The sequence below is a fragment of the Tamandua tetradactyla genome, chromosome 8 (genome assembly GCF_023851605.1).
Source record: "Tamandua tetradactyla isolate mTamTet1 chromosome 8, mTamTet1.pri, whole genome shotgun sequence".
NCBI lineage: Eukaryota > Metazoa > Chordata > Mammalia > Pilosa > Myrmecophagidae > Tamandua > Tamandua tetradactyla.
Genome location: NC_135334.1, coordinates 88,537,349 through 88,558,406, shown reverse-complemented (window position 1 = coordinate 88,558,406; position 21,058 = coordinate 88,537,349). Strand labels below are relative to the sequence as shown.

General features: G+C 42.5%; 1 protein-coding gene across 7 annotated transcripts in view; it reads right to left on the bottom strand.

Moving 5' to 3' along the window:
• The window catches only part of BMAL1 (basic helix-loop-helix ARNT like 1), a 112,526-nt gene that overhangs the window by 64,043 nt on the left and 27,425 nt on the right, over positions 1-21,058 (bottom strand). For 6 of the 7 annotated variants that reach the window (XM_077114030.1, XM_077114034.1, XM_077114031.1 and 3 more), the window contains exon 2: positions 15,903-15,975. The exons of the other annotated variant lie outside the window; for it this stretch is intronic. The gene's annotated coding sequence lies outside the window, so the exon portion shown is untranslated. The remainder of the gene's footprint in view (positions 1-15,902; positions 15,976-21,058) is intronic. 7 annotated transcript variants of the gene reach the window in all.

The window sequence follows — 21,058 nt, the reverse complement described above, 5'->3', positions numbered from 1 at the left end:
GAAAGAAAAAAGGAAAAAAGAATTTGGTAGAGCGAGTCTCCATTTTGTTGTTGTTGTTGTTAAATGCATGTATCAATGCTTCATATTTCTTTTTATTGCCTAATAATATTCCATTTTATAGATATGCCTCATTTTGTTTATCCATTTATCGGTAATGGGTGGGGTTTCTTTATGGGAGGATGAAAATGTTCTAAAATCGACTGTGGTGAGTGCTGTACAACTCTGTGAGCCACGGAATCATACACTTTAAATGGGTAAATGGGCATGTGAATTATATCAGAGCAAGTCTCCTTTGAAGTCAAATATGGAGAAATATCCCCACTGCAAGAAAGAACTGATGGCTTAGAGCAGTTAGTAGTGTGTACAATGACTTCGAGTGGTTGGTAGTGTGTAAAAATCAACAGACTTGTCTGTAGAAAGAAGGCTCAGACTCACTGATCCACACCTTGGCTACATTCTTATTGAAAGATTGAAGAAGAGAGGCTATAGAGGAGCAGAATAGCTCCTCAGAGAGCCAACATCCCTGCAGAGAATGTGCATCCTGGGGCTTACCTCTGCTATTTGAGAAGGCATTATAGAGTGTTGCCAGCCTCTCCCCAGACCAGCTCAGCACCTCCTGCTGTTCTTACAAGGAATCATTAAACTAAGTTATCCTTCAGAATCCAAAAGCAACCAAAGGTCTTCAGGTCCTATTATCTATCCCTTCTTCATTCCCCAAAACACTAGCATAAGGCTCAGCATCAATTTCCTGGACCATTTTAACAGCCTCTAAACTAGTTCTGCTGCCTCCCTCCTACAGTCCAGCCCCCACATTGCCACCAGCTGGCTCTCTAAAATAAAAGTTCTGACCACGTCACTCACCTCCTGAAAGATGTCTACTAGACTCCACGCTGCTTATGAAATAAATCCCAAATTCTTAATTTGCACACAGGCATGCATTAATTCATTCATTTGCTCATTCACTCATCTAATGTTTGATGCTCACCTACTATGTGCCAGGCAGTGTTTGAGGCCTTGGAGATACAATGGTGAATGAGGTAGACAAGGAATCATCCTCATGGATTTACATTCTAGTAGATTAAGAGACAAAAACATGAAACATACACACTTATATAATATAGTCAGGTGGAGATGGGATGATGAGGGCTAGTGACAAAAAAAAAAAGCAGAGTAAAAGTATAGCGTGATAGGATAGGGAGGGAATGGTGTTTTTTCAGACAGGTAAGAACACTTGGACAGAGAGCTGAAAGAAGTGAGGGATAAACAGGTTAAGATCTGGGAGAAGAGTGTTCCAGGCAGAAAGAATAGTAAGTGTAAAGGCCTGAGGCAGGAAAGAACAAGTTCACAAAATAGCAAGAAAGACAGTGGCTGGAATGGAGTGAGCAAAGTGGGGGATGCTAAGAGTTGAGATCAGAGAAATATGAGGTGCTTGCAGGCCACAGCAAGGAGTTTTGATTCTGTGGCAAGGATGCTGGAGAGCCATTGGAAAGTTTTGAGCAGGGAAGTGACACAATCCTATTTATTCTCTAAAAGCTCTCTCTGCCCGACTGGTGGGAAACTGACAGCAGTGGGGCCAGAGTGGAAGTGGGGAGACTTGCTGAAAGATGGTGGTGATTTGGAGAAGAGTTAAAGAAGACTGGTGGCTTACCCAGTGAAGGATTTGCTGCCAGGAATTGCAAACAGACTGGCTATGAGGAATGAGGGAAGGAGTGCAGTCAAACATGATGCCTACATTTTGGGCCTGGGCTACAAGATAAATGTAGGGAAGAATGGGGAACAGCAAGGAGTTCTTCTTCATTTGTTTTGTTTTGTTAAGGAAAACAATCAAGTCTTGCATTAAGATACTTTGGTCTGGGATGTCTACTAGACATCAAGTGTAGATGTTGAGTGACAGTGGTTATGTGAGTCCTGGGCTCAGAAGAAAGGTCTGAACTGGTACCAAAGATGTGGGAGTCTTCAGTGAGATGACCCTCAAGACATGGCAACCCAGGTACCACACCCCACACCTCAGCCCAGCCCTGAGCATGTGCCAAATGTGCCCCCTCCTACCAGGGCTCTGACCCAGCAGCCCCCTCTGCCTGGGATGCCTTTCCTGGGCTTCCACAGCCAGTCGGCTCCTAATCGTTTCTAAGGACTTGTTCAGAAGTCACCTTTTCTCTACAAGGTCCTTCCCTCTTCCCCCAAGGGAGCCTCTCAGTCCTCCTCTCTTCTCCCACGGCACCCTACTACCTACATACCCTGGTGACAGCACAAGCCTATATGTCACCACTGTCTTACTGCCACCTTTTCTCCCTGTGAGCTCCTTGAGGGCAGTGGCTGCAAGTCACTCTTCTCTGAATCCCCACCCAGCACAAGGTCTGGGAATGGTGAGCATTTGCTAAATGAATGGATTTTTCTCCTCTCTATAAAGAAGAGCAAAAGAAATTACATGCATGTGAACTGACTCACACTGCAGCTGCTTTCTGTAAGAAGGAAAAGCAGGTGAAAAAAAAAATAAGGCACTGTCACTGAAACACTAATAAAGCTCAATGGGGTAGAATGAGCGTGTCCCTTGGGAATTTTCATAACAACAAAAAAAGAGCTTCAAGAAATCTAAGGGGGTTGAGTATCTCAGGGTGTTGTGAGGTATAATGAACACTGCACCTGATGAAGGTGTTGTGAGACTCAGCTGGAGAAACACCTAGTGATTCCAAAACCACTGCACTCAGGAATGGGAGGTCCAGGGAAGGAAACTGACATTTAATCCCGAGAATGATCCTAGGAAGCAAGGCCTATCACCCTCCTTTACAGATGAGGGCAATGAATATTAAGATGTTAGTTTACTTGCCCAAGTCACAGAGCTGGAAAGTACAGGAACCACATTCAGGTCTGCCCGACAGCAGTCTGTGTTCCTTCCAGCACACTCCACAGCCTCACTCTAAAATGCACGGTCACACAGTAGGGAGGATCCTTAGGGACCAACAGAGTGCCCATTTTCACCAAGGAAACACGTACAGAGAAGGGCATGCGCTTAACCAGTAACTGAGAAGTGATCTGCAAAACTGAAGTTGGACTCTGAGTCTCCAACTCCCAGGACTGCTGACAGCACTGCATCTGCATACTCGCACAAATTCCTTAAAGGGCAGAGACAAAGCAAAAAACAAAATTTTAGCAGTCTAACTTATCAGCTTACAAATGCTGTAGAAATAAAAGTAAGAAGAAAGGGAAATTGTGGTTTTTGTCAATTATCACTGCTGTGTGGTTCGGGGGCCCTATTAAAGGGTAGGAAGTGAAATGACAAGCACTGTCACTGTGCCTAGATGTGTGACACAACCAGCAACAAGAACCTCACTGTCTGGCCACGGTAGGCAAACGTTTGCTGTCCATGCCCTGGTGCAAGGCAGAGATACATGAGAAAGGACCCAGCAGTTGAACGGGGGCTGCCCCATTTGCTATTTGTGTAATATTCAGTATATCAACCTAAGTCTCAGTTTCCTCATCTGCAAAAAAAATAACCAATAACCCCTGCTTTACACAGCTGTTTGATGTTCTGAGGTCTAGATGGGATGACCCATGCGTCTGGAATATGGTAGTCACAAAAGAAACATCAAATGACTGGTAGTTTGTTCATTGCTGAGAAAGCAAAAGAAATTACTCATACTGTAGAAAAAGGAATGGAAAAAAAATAGCTCCACCAAAAATCATGTAAAAACTTAGCAGATCTTTCCCAAATGCTAAGGAAATAGTTGAAAACATGAACATAGAAGTTAGAACTCCTAGGAGGAAGCTGCGGGCAAAACTGACCACAGGAAGTCAGGGAATGTCACTTCCCTTTCCCTTCTCCACCCCCAGTTCAGTAAAAGAAATTTCCACGGTGTTTTGTAGGCAAAAAATGTCTCAGCTCACTGGGGTCTGACTTCACTACATGTGGAGTCAGAAGAACTGTGTCGAAAGTACTGTCCCTTATCGGTCCTGCAACATTCAATCGACCACACTTTGAGCCTAAGAATCCCCAGGTATAAATCAGGGAAGGGGAGAGGTTATCTGCTGCACAGGGAGTGGTAGGACTGCTATGAGAGAATCCACAGGGAAGAATCTGTCAATGGCAATCAGGTGTTAAGTACCTCACAGATCACCTGCCCAGCTCTGGCTCCGCCTCCCCAAACCTAAGGCCTGGCACTCCCTAGCTCAACCCATTCAAATGCTGACCCAGCTTTGGTACTGAGCACTTGACCATTGCAGGGAAAGGCAAGCCAGCTCTGGTGTAGGTGTGGGAAAGAAGCCATGACTTGGTTATTATTCTTCCAAAGGCTAACCGGCACAACAACTAATAATTAAAGTGGTTCTAATATTTGGAGAAAATTTTTTTGTCACCTTGCAGGATAACAGTCCTAAAGAAAATCAACCTATAAAAATCATTTAATTAAATCAACAAGCTGAAGTATTTTAAACGCTTTTCTAAGACAAACATCGTTTGATAGCATATTTGTGAGCTCTCAAAATTTTCTTTCTTGGGCAGGCCACAGTGGCTCAGTGGCAGAGTTCTCACCTGCCATCCCAGAGATCCAGGTTCGATTCCCGGAGCCTGCCCATGCAAAAAAATATTTTTTTACTTTCTTTATACATGCTTACGCAAAAGCTGGGTTTTCAGAGCCACAGTGGGACACTGTTGGGAGGAGTTGGAACTGGCACAAGCTTTTTTGAATTTGACAATATTGATTCAAATTTCAAATGGCAAGCCAATCAAAACCCAAAGTCCCACATCTAGGTATGTATACCACAGAAAATTCTCATACAAAGTCCACAGGTGTGTACAATTTCCACCTGCAGCAAAGGTTATTATAATGGCAAAAGATTAGAAATGGTCTGAATGTGCATCAATATAGGAATGAATAAATCCACTTAAAGGCATCCACAAAATGAAGTACAACCATAAAAAATAATAAGGTAGATCTATCTGTATACGACTTGAGAAAATAATCATAACAACTGGCAACTGACTGCAAAAAAGAAAACTACGGAACACAATGTATAAAGAGATAATTCCATTTTTATAAAACAAAAGTAAAAATGTGTATGTAGAGGGTGAGGTCAAAGGAGGCAGGGATCAGAGGGACATAAGAAAACAGGAAATATTCAACAACAGACTCTCAAAAGGAGTTATCTTTAGGGAACGGTTTGGGGTGGGGATCACGGAGGACCTTCTGGCTTTACATTAATACTCTTCAGTGTTGTCATACAACACTGTTGTGCCGCTTTGGATCTGTGGTGGACCACAGAAAAGCCATGTCCTGTAATCCTCATTCAGTATTGCTGGGTGGGAGCTTTTTGATTATTCCCATGGAGATGTGACCCACCCAGCTGTGGATGTAAACTTTTGATTAGATGGTTTCCATGGAGATGAGTCTCCACCCATTCAAGGTGAGGTTGCTTACTGGAGCCCTTTAAGAGGGAACCATTTTGGAAAGAACCACGAGAGTCCACACAGCCAGAGACCTTTGGAGATGAGGAAGGAAAATGCCCCCGGGAGAGTTTCATGAAACAAGAAGCCTGGAGAGAAAGCTAGCAGATGTCACCAGGTGCCTCTCCAGTTGAGAGAGCGACCCTGAACTTCACTGGCCTTCTTGAACCAGGGTGTCTTTTCCTAGATGCCTCAGATTGGACACTTCTATAGCCTTGCTTTAATTTGGACATTTTCATAGCCATAGAACTGTAAAGTTGCAATATAATAAGTTCTCCTTTTTAAAAGCCACTTCGTTTCTGGTACATAGCATTCTGGCAGCTTGAAAATAAGAACACAAGAGTATACTACTTTTGTGATGACAAAAAATATTTTAGATACCCACAGAATAATAATTTTTGAAAATTTCAGTGTTGGCAAGGACTGTCTCTTAAAGCAACCACCCTGGGACACTGACTCTCCTTTCCAGCCCTCTGCAGGTGGCCACAGCCCCTGGGTGCTGGCTGGCTGGAGGGAGGCAAGGGTTCTTCCGAGAAGGGAATGAGTAGTTGCCAGTACTGAGGATTTCAAACCTCTAGCCTATTTCAATACAGATTCTGCTGAATTACAACTATTTCAATGAGAGAGCTAATTGAAAGGACTAAGTATCTTTAATTGTTCAAATCTACAGTATCGAAAATTATTGAATTAAGTGAGTTCACTTGTTTTCAACCTCCCCTATAGATGGCAATCAAAATTTATATCCACATTATCCAACATTTTATGTGGACCTGTAAGCCTTGCTGAAGACTTTCAAAAACTGTTAATGAGGAAATCACATAGACATAAAGGGAGTGAAGGTGATCCTACTAAATCCAAAGAGCCTAAAACACTAAAGTCACTGAGTTATCCTAAAAATGACAACTTAGCAAGTGATATAACCTTCCATTACTTTGGTCAGGATTGCTAATGAAAACAATTTTAAATTGATGTACAGTATCCAAGGATATTAATTATCATTAGCAAGGACCGGCAAACAAAATTACCTTTAGGGGCCAGGCAGACCCTGTAAAGATACAAAGAGACAGGGCAGAGCCTGGGACAAACTGGAGAAGCCAGCTCCCTCTAAGAGAGGCTCCACCTGTCCTTGCTTTGGGGGAAGATAGGCCCAGTGTTGCCAGACCTACGAGTTTTCAGGAAGAGCTGGAAGTCCAGATTTTTGTGTGAAATCCACCAATTTCTTAAATGTCAGTCATTAATTTAAAAGTTTTAAAATATTGTGAGTACTGAACAAAACACATCTGCAGCCCAGATACAGCCAGTGAGCAATTTTCAACTTCTACCTGAAAATATCTACATTTTTTTTAATGGCTAATTTTTGTTCAATCTTATTTTCAGCAAAATGAGAGGGACAGGGAGATGGTATGGAATGGAGATAGAATACACACGAGTCAAGCAGTCGAATTAAGAAAATACTTCTAACAGACTTCTGAAGAAAATGGTAGCTATCTAACTCAAATTCTGAAGACATTGTTTAGATTTATTCAGCTATTCTAAGCACAAATCTCAGTGAGTGAGAATTTCTCAAGTCTAGAGAAAAATGTAAATCAGGGCAATGCCCCCACAATTTACTGTCCTTGATCCTGTAGGAACTTACTATACGACTATGTATTAATGTTTACCATAAAAATTTTTAAAGAACCACAGCAACCACTGAAGGCGTCCTTTGTGCCAGGTGCTATATAGACTTTAGCACCCGGGATCACAAATGTGGATCGGACAGGCAGTGGGCAAAATTCCAACCATCTGACAAACCTCCCTCCAAAACAAAAAGCAAAAACAACCAAGAACTCAGATTCAACATCATAAACTTGTCCTCAGACATTTTTCCCAAAGTCAAAACAACAGGCATAATTACATTTGGACGTAATTTACAATTTACAAAGGGCTTTTCTTATACACCTCGTTGTTCCTCACAGCCTTTAACTGCACATTTTAGACTTTACATCTTGTTCAAAGTCTTCTTATGGTTATTATTAACCATACTGATTGTTCAACAATAATGATAATAGATAATAGATACTTGGCGTTTTCTAACCTGTCAGCTACAGTGCTAAGCATGTTTTTCATTTCACCTTCATGAATCTTATGATGGTTATTACTATATTACTAGCATCATAATCCTGTTTTACAGGTGAGGAAACTGAAGGCCACAGTTAGCACGTGCAGAACTGGGGTCCTGAAGTAGGTTTGCCTACAGAGCCTGAGGCCAGTGGGCCAAAATGCCCTGTGAAAGGTGCCTTGGATGCCATCCGTGCTTTAAGCCAATCTCAGTTTGCTATCAGCAGATGTTGCTAAGGAGCTAACACCCCCTGCCTCTCTCCCCATGCCCACCTTCCCGACTTGATTGAAAGCCATTTTTGTTTCCCCACTCAAAAGCAGTGTGATTCACTTGGAGCTCGGCCAGTCTGGCCTCAAAAGGCCCTAGAGACTAGGGGAAGGTGCCCCTGGGGGACAGGGCCTCCCCTGCTGCTAGCCTGAGCAGGGTAGCCCAGGGCTCTGCAATTTATAAAGGGCTTTTACATCCTTCTTATCTGAATAAGGTCTGAAAAGAGGGTCCTGATATTCACAGTACCCCTTTGAATGAATGGTCAGCAAGGTACCAAAGTGTTTGGGGGGTTGGGGGGGTTGGTGAAGAGGAGGCATATTTGGGTTGGAAGAGGAGAAAATATTTATTTAGCTAACAGGTACACTATATATTCAAAGCCCCATATTAAATTCCTGAGAGAGGACAAGGTCAAAGACATAGCTTCTAACGTGCAGGGGAAGAAATTATGCAAATAAACACATGGCACACTTATACACACAAGCTGCATCATGGAGAAGCCACTCAAAGTACTAACTTCTGATCCTGCCTTGTCGCCTTCTATAGACCCAAGTCCTGAATGCACCAGTGCTGTCCTACCACAGAGACCACAGTCAGAGCTGATCCTGAGAGGCTCTGGGAGGGCGAGGAAGTAAGGCACCAGATTAATGTGACCCACCCTGGTCACAGCCATCCCGAGCATGTGCAGGTCCAGAGAGCAGACGAAGGACAATTGGTTTGGTTCTCGGAGAAAAAGGCCCATTTCCTCTCAAAAGGACCAGGAGGAGTTTGCAATATGGAGAACAAAACAAAGGGAGTGGGCAGAAGGGGCAGTCCTGCCAAGCATGTAAGCTTCCTTAGCGGGGGGAGGGGGGGGGTGGTTCTAGAACAAAACAGGGAGGTGACGATGAGGGCTAAACCCCATGCCCACAACCAGAAGACCCAAAAAACAAGGGGCAGGGGGAAGCCCCTTTTATGTTCACGCTCAGACTCAAATGATGAAAGGGGCAAGGAGAAAGAGGGGTGAGTGGCTCTCTCTGTGCAGTCAGACAGGCTGTGCCAACTCTGGGTTAAGCACCTAACTAGAGGTCAGGCTCCTGCCTCCCTGGGATATACAAGGGGCTGCCCAGTAGGGGGACACATATTCATTAATCTAATAATCACACAAACACATGTAATATTGCATCTGTGATGAGTGCTCCGAATGAGGAGAGGATGGAGATACTGTAATGTGTGGCAGAGGGCATGAGGAGGACAGGAGACCGGGTACCAGTGTAAAGCCAGGCCAGGCTGCCTGGGGGCAAACCCTAGCTCTGCCAGTGACTCAACTGGTCTAGGTCTCAGTTTCCTTGCATCTATGTCATTGGGATAATAATGATACTGAGCCCAGGCAGTATCTACTGGGTCCCTAACACTACTCCGTGCTTGGCACATGGTGAGCAAGCAATAAGGCAGGATAGAATGATAAGGGTAATGTGATGATAAGACCTGGCCTTCTTATCAGGGAGGTCAGGAAGATCCAGGAAGAGACAAATCAGCTGGGATCTGAAGGGTGAACAGCATTAACTAGGCAAACCCGAAGGGAAATATATTCCATGCTCAGGAAAAGCTTATGGAATATCTCCGCGAGGGAGGGCAGCATCATAAGCATTACCAGGAGAGGGAGAGCAGCTCCACATTTCCGCTTGAGCACCCTGATCAGCTGGATACTGCTGTGTTAGCCAGCAGCTCACTTCCTGTGCTGTGAGCCCCCAAAGAGAAGTGGCATTCTGGGAGCAACTTACCAGTTATGCGGCAGAACTAGGAAGCGAAGATGACACGACATAAGAATTTATTTGCTATCAACTAGGTGCACTGTATGAGGTCCCAAAAGACAGGCATTGACCTGGGAGCCCTGGGCCATGGCCTCTTCCTATGTGGGTTACTCCTCAGTAGCCACTGAAACCTGACAAGGTTCCAGGTGGAGAGAAGGATGCTGTTAGGAACCTTCACAGAGAACCACTAGGCATCTGCATCCCTCAGCCTGAAAAGCAGTCTCAGCTGGACCAAGGAGAGAAAAGGCTGTTTTTCCTTTTGAATTACTGCTACTATTCCATCAACATTTTAAAAACATTGAAAAAAAAAAACATTTAAAAAAATGTTTTTCCTAGTGTCTGATGCTCCTTTTATCTACAGTATGGACAAGTGAGTATAAATATGCATAAGAGATAAACATAATAGGGGGAACAAAGGTTAAAATAAATTGAGTAGATTGAAATACTAGTGGTCAATGAGAGGGAGGGGCAAAGGGTATGGCATGTATGAGTTTTTTCTTTTTTCTTTTTTATTTCTTCTGCTGGAGAGATGCAAATGTTCAAAACAATGATCATGGTGATGACTACATAAACAAGTGATGATACTGTAAGCCAAGCCATTGATTGTAACCATGTCAAGAAGGCTTGCATGTTTGTTTGTTGTTTACAATAAAAATATTTTAAAAAGAGAATGAATTAGGATATTATCTCATATCAATGCAAAAATTAACTCAAATATAAATTCACTAAAGATAAGGGCTAAAACTATAAAACTCCTTGAAGAAAACATAGATGTAACCCTTTATGACCTTGGATTAGGCAACAATTTCTTAACAATGACACAAAAAGCATGAGCACCAAAAGAAAACACAGATAAATCGGATGTCATAAAAATTAAAAGTTTCTGTGCATCAAAGTCCACTATCAAGAAAGTAAAGAGACAACCCATAGAAAGAGAGAGAATATGTACAAATCATTATTTGATAAAGGTCTAATATCCAGCATGTACAAAGAATATTTACAATGCAGCAATAAAAAGAAAATAATCCAATTTAAAAATGAGCAAAAGATTTGAATAGACATTTCTCCAAAGACACACAAGTGGTCAATAAGCACAAAAAAAGGTGTTCAACATCATTAGCCATTGGGAGAATGAAAATCAAAACTGCAATGAAATGTCAATGTATATATGATTCCATTTATAATAAACATCCATAATAGGAAAATCTATAGAGACAGAAAATAGATTTCTTTTTGAGCTCCCAGGAATTTGGAGATTTTCCTACTGCTTTTATGTAACTGATTTCTAGATTGATTCCATGTGTTCAGAGAACATACTCTGCATTATTTCAATTATTTTATACATGTTAAAGTTTATTTTATCATCCAGGATATGGTCTGTCATGGTATATATTCCATGTGTGCTTAAATAAAATGTTTATTCTGCTGTTGTTAAAAAAAATGTTTTTAAAAAACATTAAAAAAAGAATGTTTAGGAAAAAATTGGGGACAAAGCACATACAGGCCACATTCCTGAGTCCTCAGCATCCTAGGAGACATAAGCTGTAACAACAAACCCAAACCCAGAACAACTTGTCCTGCACTCAAAGGTGAGAAGTGGGGCAGCCCCACCAAACCACCAGCCAATGAGCATCTGATTTCAAATATATTTGATTACGTTACAAATCTGCTGTTTGGCTGCACAGACTTTGCTATCCGCACTCTTTCAGAAACACTTCCTGAGCCAGGTGTACTGTGCTGGCACTGGGTACACAGAGATTTATGTTGTGTGTGTGTGTGTGTGTGTGTTTGGTTTCCACCCTAAAGGAGCTCAATTTACTCAGCCTAACAGATAAGTAAATCAATAGTTACCCTGATAAGTGCTTTGAGAAAAAGAGAAATGCAGGGTGTTCTGGGAGCCAGGAGGAAGGTCATCTCCAGGTCAGGGAGGGGCACAGGGGTGGGAAAGGAAGGTGTCCATAAAATGGGAAACTTGAGCTGAGTTACCCAGTTAGGAAATAGTAGAAGGGTCATTCCCAGGAGAGGGCCCAGCACCAGAAAGGCATGAAGAGGTGACAGTTCAGGAAGTAAGAAAACTGAGTTAAGGAAAAAGTGAAATGAGGAAGGTGGCCAAAGGGCAGCCTGTGAAAAGGCTCACTGAAGAGGTTTAGATTTTATTCTATAAACAATGAGGAACACTTGGGGAGTTCTAAGCAGAAGAAAGATGTGATCAGATTTGTGAGTTAGAAATGTCTTGTTGATCAGAGTCAGGGGGATGGAGGAAAAACATGGGCAAAGGAAGACCAATTAAGAGGTTGTTGGAAAAAATCCAAATGATGGGTCCTAAATAAAGAAGTGGAAAGAGAGAAGAAAATACTGAGTTGACAAATGAGAAGAATGGCTTTTTAGGACTTGGTAGCCAATCCAATGTGACAGGTGAGAAAAGGAAAAAGCCAAGGCTGACTCCTGAAGTAGAGACAACTGAGGGAGTGCAGACTCATTACCCAAGAGAGCAGCACCGGGAGCCAGAAAAACATTTGTCCCCAGGGAGAGGAGTGAGTGTGAGGTGTCTGCAGAGCAGGCAGCTGGGGGTGTGGATTGGATGGAGGTTCTGGGCTGGATAAGTAGATTTGGGTGTCTATGGAATGGAGGAGAGTAGGAGATAAGCTCATCCAGGGAGAACACTAGGGGCAGCATGAAAGGGACCAAGGCAAAACCAAAAGGGATGGACAAAGAAGAGAACTGGCAGAGCAGCTTCAGAGGCTGAGGTTCGAGAGATTGCAGGAGAACCAGGAGATATCAGGTCAGGCAAGGAGGCAGTGAGTAAGTGCTCAGCAAGGCCGTAGGAAGGAGGCCCAAAGAGGCAGCCCTCACTGGAGTGGGCAACTAGGAGTGTGTAAGCAACTGCAGCCAAGCAAAATAATTCCATAGAAACATCAAGGGCTCGGCTGACAAATCTGTAGTTACCTCATGTGTGCACCGTTATGACATTGCCTACAACAGGCTCACTGACTCATTTCATTTCTCAAGGAGTCCTTTCCTGACCATAGGAACTAAAATATCAGCCCCATAGCTCTCCACCCTCTTATCTCATTGCATTTTTCTTCAAAGCTGACCTGCTGCTTGACATTACAATACACATCTCATATATCTACACAGTCTGTCTCTTCTACTAGAATATATGCCTCATGAGGTCAGAGGTTTTGCTCTGTGTCACCTCCATTACCTTAGTGCTACAGCAGTGCCTGGCACACAGATGTTAACCACCTTGTTCCAAGTCACCTGGCTCATTAGAAGCAACAATTATTTAATAAACGTATACTACATAATGGATACTGCACTAGATACAGAGAATACAGTGGTAAACAAGACAAAATAGGACCCTGTCCTCAAAACTTAAGGTTGGAGGTGAATGGACAGAAATTCCAAATATTTAAACAAAAGTAGATTACAATTCTTATAGAACTAAGGCTGATATTTGATTGTCATGCCTACTGATGATACGTTGCCAAGTCCAAGGCTGCCTCCTTCTCCAACTAAAGGAAAATAATGGCCGCCAGTATTAGCTGGGGAAATAAACTAAGCATTTAAAGTGTGGTCTTAGTCCCTTCCAGAGACCTCACACTATTTCCGCCCTTTTAATCGACTCCTAAGATGTAGAAACACCCACCACAGGCACTGAATATTTAACTTCAAGGGCTCAATCTAGCTCTAGAATTTCTATATAACCAGGAAAGAGAAATCCAGATTTAGGTGGGAGAAAATAGGGTATGGCACGGGCCAGGGGTTAAGAGTTAGAAAGGTCTGAGTTCAGATCCCCTGTAACCTTGGTCAGGTAATCACCTTATAAATTGATTTCCATATTGCTGAAAAGGGAACAGTAATTTCCGTGTCACAGTTTGCTGCAAAGATTAAATGAAATGGCGAAATACTGAGAACCTGGCATAGAACCTAGTGCACCATGACTGTTCAATAACTGGTAGCCGGAACCAGTTACACCAGTTGCTTCTAATACTAGACCTCTAACTGCTCTATCCACACAAACCATGTCAGAAAATATTTAGCAGCCAAACCAAAGAACTTCCACTAGAAATAATAGAGCAAAAATTGATATCTACTTGAATGATTCAAGGAACTGTCTGAATTTCCCATACTTGTGTGGCCTCTGCAGTAAGAGGGCTATAAGCTGTAGCTTGTCAACTCTTTTCTACATCCTGCATGCCAGAATAAGGAGCTTGGACTTTATCTAAAAGGCAGTGGGAAGCCATTGAAGTTATTTGGGGGCTAGAAGTGAAATGGCGGAAGTGGTGTTTTAGGACCAGTGATTCATCTGTTAGCTGAACAAAAGGGACCCTGTTAGAAGGCAGCAGCAGAAATCTAGGCATGGTGTTGTGTGGTTAATAGTGGCTAAAGTGGAAGGAAAAGACCATTAGAAGAGCTACTACAAAGGTAGAAATAATAGGATTTGAGGTCTCATTAGACATTAAAAACAGAATCAAAGAAGATCAAAGTTCAAACCTGGTGATTCTCAAGATCAACCTCATTTTCTCCTCTAATTTATGCAAATGCAACTATTTCCTCAACAGGTCATATCTTGTTCTATGGCAAGAGTCCAAGCATGGGCTGGATTCCATGGTGCAAATTGTGACAGAACTATGAGCATACACCTCAAAGGGAGCACAAAAACACAACCACAAACCCAATGTACACATAAACTTCCAAACATAGCTTGGCTTTGACTAACGAAATGAGAACCGGTCATAGCATGTTTTCGGGTACAAAGCTAAAGAAAAGGTTATTTTGACATGCAAATACCTACCTATACTTTATGTCTTCCTTCTCTTACTTCCCATACTCTTTCTAACACTTCTGATTCTTTCTCTGTCGTTTATATCCTACCTCCGTGCAGTATGGCTTTCTCCTACTTCCCCTCCTATGACAATACATCCTTCAGGGGCATCTGTAATTAACTTGTCACAAATTCAGAAGCTTTCTCTCAGGTCCCTTGTTCCTGGCCTCTGCTCCAGGGAATTTCTCCTCCCACAGCCTCTAGTTCTCTTTCACCACCTTCTTCCCAACACAGAGTTATGGGCATTCCTTGTGGTTCAGCCCTCTCCTCATCATGGGGAGAACTTATTTAATCCTCTGGCTTTTACTCTACATCTCCAGACCTAACCTTCTCAGTCCAGCTCCAACCCAGCATTTCCAATTATCTGCTGGCCATGTCCTTGTGGATGATTGTCTGTCATCTCAAATTCAACATATATGAAACTGGATGCTTCTACTCCTCTCAGCCCCCAATATCTACATTTTGGTCAATGGCAACTCTGAGAATCACCAAGTTTAAACTTTGACCTTCTTTGATTCCTGTCTTTAATGTCTAATAAGACCTCAAATCCTATTATTTCTACCTTTGTAGTAGCTCTTCTATTGGTCTTTTCCTCCCACTTTAGCCACTATTAACCACATGACACCATACCTAGATTTCTGCTGCTGCCTTCTAACAGGGTTGCATGCTTTTTGTTCAGCTAACAGATGAATCACTGGTCTTAAAACACCACTTCTGCCATTTCACTTCTAGCTCCCAAATAACTTCAATGGCTTCCCACTGCCTTTTAGATAAAGTCCAAATTCCTTAATCTGGCATGCAGGGTGTAGAAAAAGAGTTGGCAAGCTATGGCTTATAGGCTAACCTGGCCACCACCTGTCTCTTAGAGCCCAACATGCCCATTCATTTACATATCATCTCTGGCTGCTTTCAAGGTACAGCAGCAGAGCTGAATAGTTGTGACAAAGACCACATGACCCATGAAACTGAAATATTTACCACCAGGCCCATTACCGAAAAAGTTTGTTGACGCTGGTCTAGAGCAGTCAAACACTAGCAGACCTTGCCAAATTCCTTGCCTATAATGACTGTGTATGAAGCTTTTGCTCCCACAGGTCTGCTGCTGAGTTCACACACTCTCTACCTCATGCCTCCTCAAGCCCTTGACAATCTTATTTCACTCTTGCATGAACTTTTCCCAATCTACCTTTTCCTTCAAAATACAGCCAAAGCTCCACCTCTCCATCAAGCCAGTCCCATCCAACCTCTGTGACCCTTGGATTATCTTCCTCTGGCCTCCCTTTCTGCATCTACCATAAAAACCTACTGTGAGATGTCACTTTTCCTGTGTGTCCTTTCAGCCTATACTATAGGCTTCTCTAGGTCCAGGCTTGGTAGCCTCCACAGAGCACATATTAAAAACAGCCACCTTGCCCTTCATTCCAAATACTGACCTCCAATAACATAATTTGGTAAGAAGACATCAAACAAACTTACCAATGAAGGCCTAGGATTCCACATTTGAAAAGTTAAATTTGGATCCAAAAGCATACACTCTAATCAGCACCACCTAAAAGCCAATGAAATAAGAGTTTAGCTGTAAGAGAGAATATTTATACATTTTCTTTAAATTCACAGTCTCCAAAAGTTCTGATTTATTGTCCTCCTAGAATGCCCATCTTTGCTTCTTTGTCCAGAAAATTCCTGCTTAGCCTTCAAATTCAATGGATACTTTTTCCCTGGAAGCCTCCTCAGTGGACGGGGCAGGCCAGCTACCCCTTCCTCTCATCTCCCACAGAACTCCGGTGAGATGTTTGTAACACAGGAGACATTATAATATAATACCTTTTTTAGGAATGGAGATCACTAGACTGTAGGCTCTTCAAGAAAAAAAATACCTGTTTAATTCATCTCATTCCTTGTCCCCATTGCCCAGAACACTGCTGGCATTTAGATGGCCCTCAGTAAAAACCTATAAAATGGATGGAAAAACAGCCTACTCAATTCATTAACACATGCCTGTGTATCTAAAATTCTGCTAGGCCACAATTTGGTGATGGAAATGCATGCCTCAATGCCATTGTTTTTAATAGGCAATGTTTTAAAAGGAGGGAATAATGAGATTAATCCTCTAAATATACAGCTTTGGAACAACATTTCCTTAGACAGAAACCTTCAAAGGTTTTTAGAATCTAAGAAGGCAAGCCCAACTCTGTAATCACAATGTAGCAATTTGGCTCAGCCCAACTCTACAGCCTCAGCTCACATACTTTCCCCCACTGAACCTTACAATCCAAACAAATAGGACTGATAGCTGATTCCCAAACAAACACTTCTTTCCTCTCAGCATTCCCTTTAGCTGGATGTCTGTCTCCCTTCTCTCCACATTATCTCCACCTGCTGAAATGCTGTCCATTTCATACCTCATATTCCAGACCAAGTCCATGGTAAGGCCCCAATAAATATTTGTGGAATGAACAAATGCATGGATGGATGAATGAACACATGAATGAACCTGACCTCCTTCCTCCCCACAAAAGCTAGAAATACTGTTCCCTTCTGCTGTACCACTACATCTTTTTCTTATTCATTTCAATCTTGGATGATATTTTTTTTGCACAATTATATTCTCCTTCAGGGCAGGAACTTTTGGGTTATTGAAATGTTAAGCTTGGGACCAGAAGCATGCATTGGCTTATCTTCCACATTGCTAAATCCAATGGTCAAGTCTTAACCCTCATCTTACAGCTTTTGATACCACTTAATAATTCCTTCTTGCTTCACTTGGCTTCTAGGATAATACTGTCTCTCAGTTTTCTACCCACCTCACTAGCTGCTCTTTCTCTTTATTGGTTCTTCATCTCCCCATCTCTTAATGGTGCATGCCCCACCATGTTTGGCCTTTGCTCCCCTGTCTTCAATGACTCTCTTGGGGCTCTTACTTGATCTCCTGGCTTCAAATATCATCTACATGCTAATGAGGTCCCAATTTCTCTCCAAGTCTGGACCTTCCTTTGAAATCCTGACTAGTACATCCAACTGCCTGCTTCAAGAAGAGATGTCAAGTAAGCTGAAGCTCTGTGTTAGACATGCTTGATACCTCAAACTTAACTTGTCCAACATAGACCCCTGACCTTCCTCCCAGACCTTATCCTCTCAAAGTTTAACACATCTCAGTTTATAGCAACTCCATTCTTCTAGCTGCCCAGGTCAAAGAGTCTGGACTCATTTTCATCTCCTCCCTTTCTCCCTCACTCCATATCCTATCCTAATTAAAACTAATTTTTTTTACCTTCAAAACATATTCAGAATCTGAGCATTTCTTATCATCTCCATCATTACCATTCTAGACATTGCAATGGCTTCCTAACTGGAGACCTTGCTTCCACCATAGTTTCCTCTCAATACAGGAGGGAATCCATTATAACATATATTAGATCATGCATTTCTCTGCTCATCCTTCAAATCCAATGGACACTTCCCAGCAGGGACAATGCCAAAGAGACAAATGCTTCTAAAGTAGATGTGCAGGTCCAGAGGCAGGCTTGTAGATAGATAGGGGTTCTCTGGGCAAGTGTACTCCTTGCATCCATCTACTTCTCCACTGGGATTCCTGACTTTATCTCCTGTTACCTGATTTCTTAAAGAAAAGAAACTTTTTAGAAGGGGGGAAATATATCAATCAGCTTCCTTTTCCAAGTTAGGGCACCACAAGATGTGAAAAGTCCACCACCTCTTTTTTCCTAAATAGTTTCCAAAGATAAGGCTAGCTTTCCAGATAACATCTGTTTACCCCCCACTGGGTAGTGGTGGTGGTGGAGGAGGATTCTCTCTAAACCCTTCCTCTCCCTGTACACTCCAGTTGTTCTCCAAGTCCTATTTGCCTATTTTTCTCTAAACTCTATTATCTCTCTCCCATGAGGTAAAGTACAGATGAAATAACTAATAGATCTCATCAACCATCTTCAGAAACATAACAGCAACTTCCTAACCAATCTCTCCATCTCTAATCACTTACTTATTTCCAACCACAATGCCTTACAGTTCCTGGCATGATCTTGATAAGATCCAAATTTGATCAAGTTCTCTGCTTAAAACACTCCAAAGAGTTCCTGCATTGTTAAAACTATGAATTATTCAAAATGTATTAGAGTCAGCCATGGTAAATGTTTTTTATCTTTCTCAGATCCAATTCCTCTATACCCTTTTTCACTATAAAAGATCCTGCACCCTTTTGGGGTGCATATGATCCAGCTGATTAGAATACCCCACTCCGTGGCAACACTGACTAGTCCAAAAAGATAAGCACATGATTCAAGCTAGGCCACTAAGAACCTTTCTCCAGAACTGATATGTGGAGACAAAGAAAAGAGCTTTCCCTTCACTGGGATTGTTAAACTGGGGCTGTCGGCAGCTGTGCTCTGAGGAGGAGAGTGCCTAACTACAGCAGGAAAGTTTGATGCCAACACACTGCGAATGGCAGGCAAGGAGCCAGATGGACCACTGGCAGCATCAACTTCCATTCCAGAACCTCTTTATTTTATGAACTCCCATGGCATCCTTCCTAGTTATGGAACCAATAACTACCCATTTATGCCTTCGCTAGCTGGAGTCTTAATGGCCCACCATGCTATTTCCTGTATCTATGACTTTCCCCACATTATTTCCTCTATCCAGAATGCATGCTCCCTGGATTTTTACACAGAAGCCAGATTTCTTCTATGTAGCCTTCCCTGAAGGGAAGCACAGTTAGTCCAATTTTCTAGCTGTGCTCTAAAAATGCCTGGAATATAGCTTTCTGGTAGCACTTAGACTCCTCCCTCTGCCTTCCTAATCTCACTGAGCCACAACTAGTTGCCAAGCTAGAAATCTCAGAGTCACCCTAGTCTCCTCCCTCTTGCTCACTGTCCATATCAAATTTCCTCATCTTCCTTTCTGCCCATGTCTACCGTCACAGTCTGGGACTTCGCTATCTTCTACCTGAACCCAGGCAACAGCCTTCTGGTCTCCCTGCCATTCCTCCCCCAACTAGCCATTCCCCCACACTGCTGTCAGAGCTGATCCTCCAAAAACCCTCCTATTGCCTCTGGAATCAAACCCTTGGTATCTAAGGTCCTTCACAAATTGGCCGCAGCTGACATTCTCTAATTTTTCCCATGACATATACTTTTTCTATTCTTCCTGCTAAGTCATACTAAACACCCTGGACATTATATATAAAGCAAACAGGAGGAGACTCTGAAAGGCAAGATGAAGAAGCCCGAGCGGTAGGGACCTCAGTACATGAGGAAAGACTAGGTGGCAAGGAACTTGAGTTTCCTTTCTGCCACATATTTATTATTTCCTTTTGCTCAGATTTGGAGGTCAGGGAGCTGGTGACCCAGAAATGCCGACAGGACGTAGTACAAAAAAATAAAAAAGCTTGATTCCTCTATCAAAACAGAAAATTTTTAGACAGTAACCACTCTATTCCAGCCAAACAACAGAGAAAACACCATGGTTCCACCCCAGCCAACGCCAGCAAAGTACAGATGAGATACCTACACCTCCACCCTTTCAAGGATGGAATGGTGCTGCAAGACTGCTGCCAGGGTAGCATCAGAGAAGTCCAAGAAGTGAGCCAGGATTTCCCCTTCGCCAGGACTGCCTCCCTCTGCAATGTCACTAGAGACCACATGGGGAGTTTGAGTTCCCCTATCCAGTGATAACTAGGCTTGCTTTCCTCTTCCTGCTGGGGTGGCATCAGAAGAAACCTAGGAAAGAATCAGGACTCTCACTATCACCCAGCAACAACAAGGCCACTCGCACTGTATATCAGTGAAGACCATGTGGGGAGCTGGAACTCCCATCCCAACCCAGCAATAAGGAGGAACCTCCCACCATGGGTGTCAACAGAAGCCAAATAACGAACCTGGACTTCTACCTCCACCGAGCAGTAATGAGGTAGTACCTCCTCTTCCCCTGCCACAGTGATGTCAGAGAAAGCCAATTAAAACAGGATATTTAATTAACTTCTAGAGTCTCATAACATAATATGAAATTGGCTAGATTCCTATAAAAGTTCACTCATCATACTAAGAACCAGGAGGATCTCAAACTAAATGAAAAATTATAGTCAATAAATGCCTACACCAAGGTGAAAGATGTTAGGATTATCTGATAAAGATTTTAAAGCAGCAATCATAAAAATGCTTCAGTGAGTAATTATGAACATACTTGAAACAAATTTAAATTAAAAAAAAAACCAGCCAAGAAAAAGAAAGAAATAGAAAATATCAAAAGGAACCAAATGGTATCTTCATGTTGTTCAAATCATTTGGAGAGTCAGAGGCAAGAGACAGGTGATGTAGCACTTGTGTTTTAAATAATTACAGCTTAAACTATCCAATAATTTTTTGGTCCTTAAAAGGGACTTGAGGGCGGAGCAAACCTGCCTCAGTGGCGGAATTCTTGCTTGCCATGCTGGATACCTGGATACCCAGGTTCATTTCCCAGAGCCTGCCCATGCCAAAAAAAAACATAAAAGGGACTTGAGCTACCCAGAGTTACTAAAATGTTTCTTTTCATCTAATGAAATATTCTGGTAATTTTCTAGTTTTGTCTCTTTGGTTTAATAGAACTATTTCAAAGTGTTATGTGACCACTTGACAAAG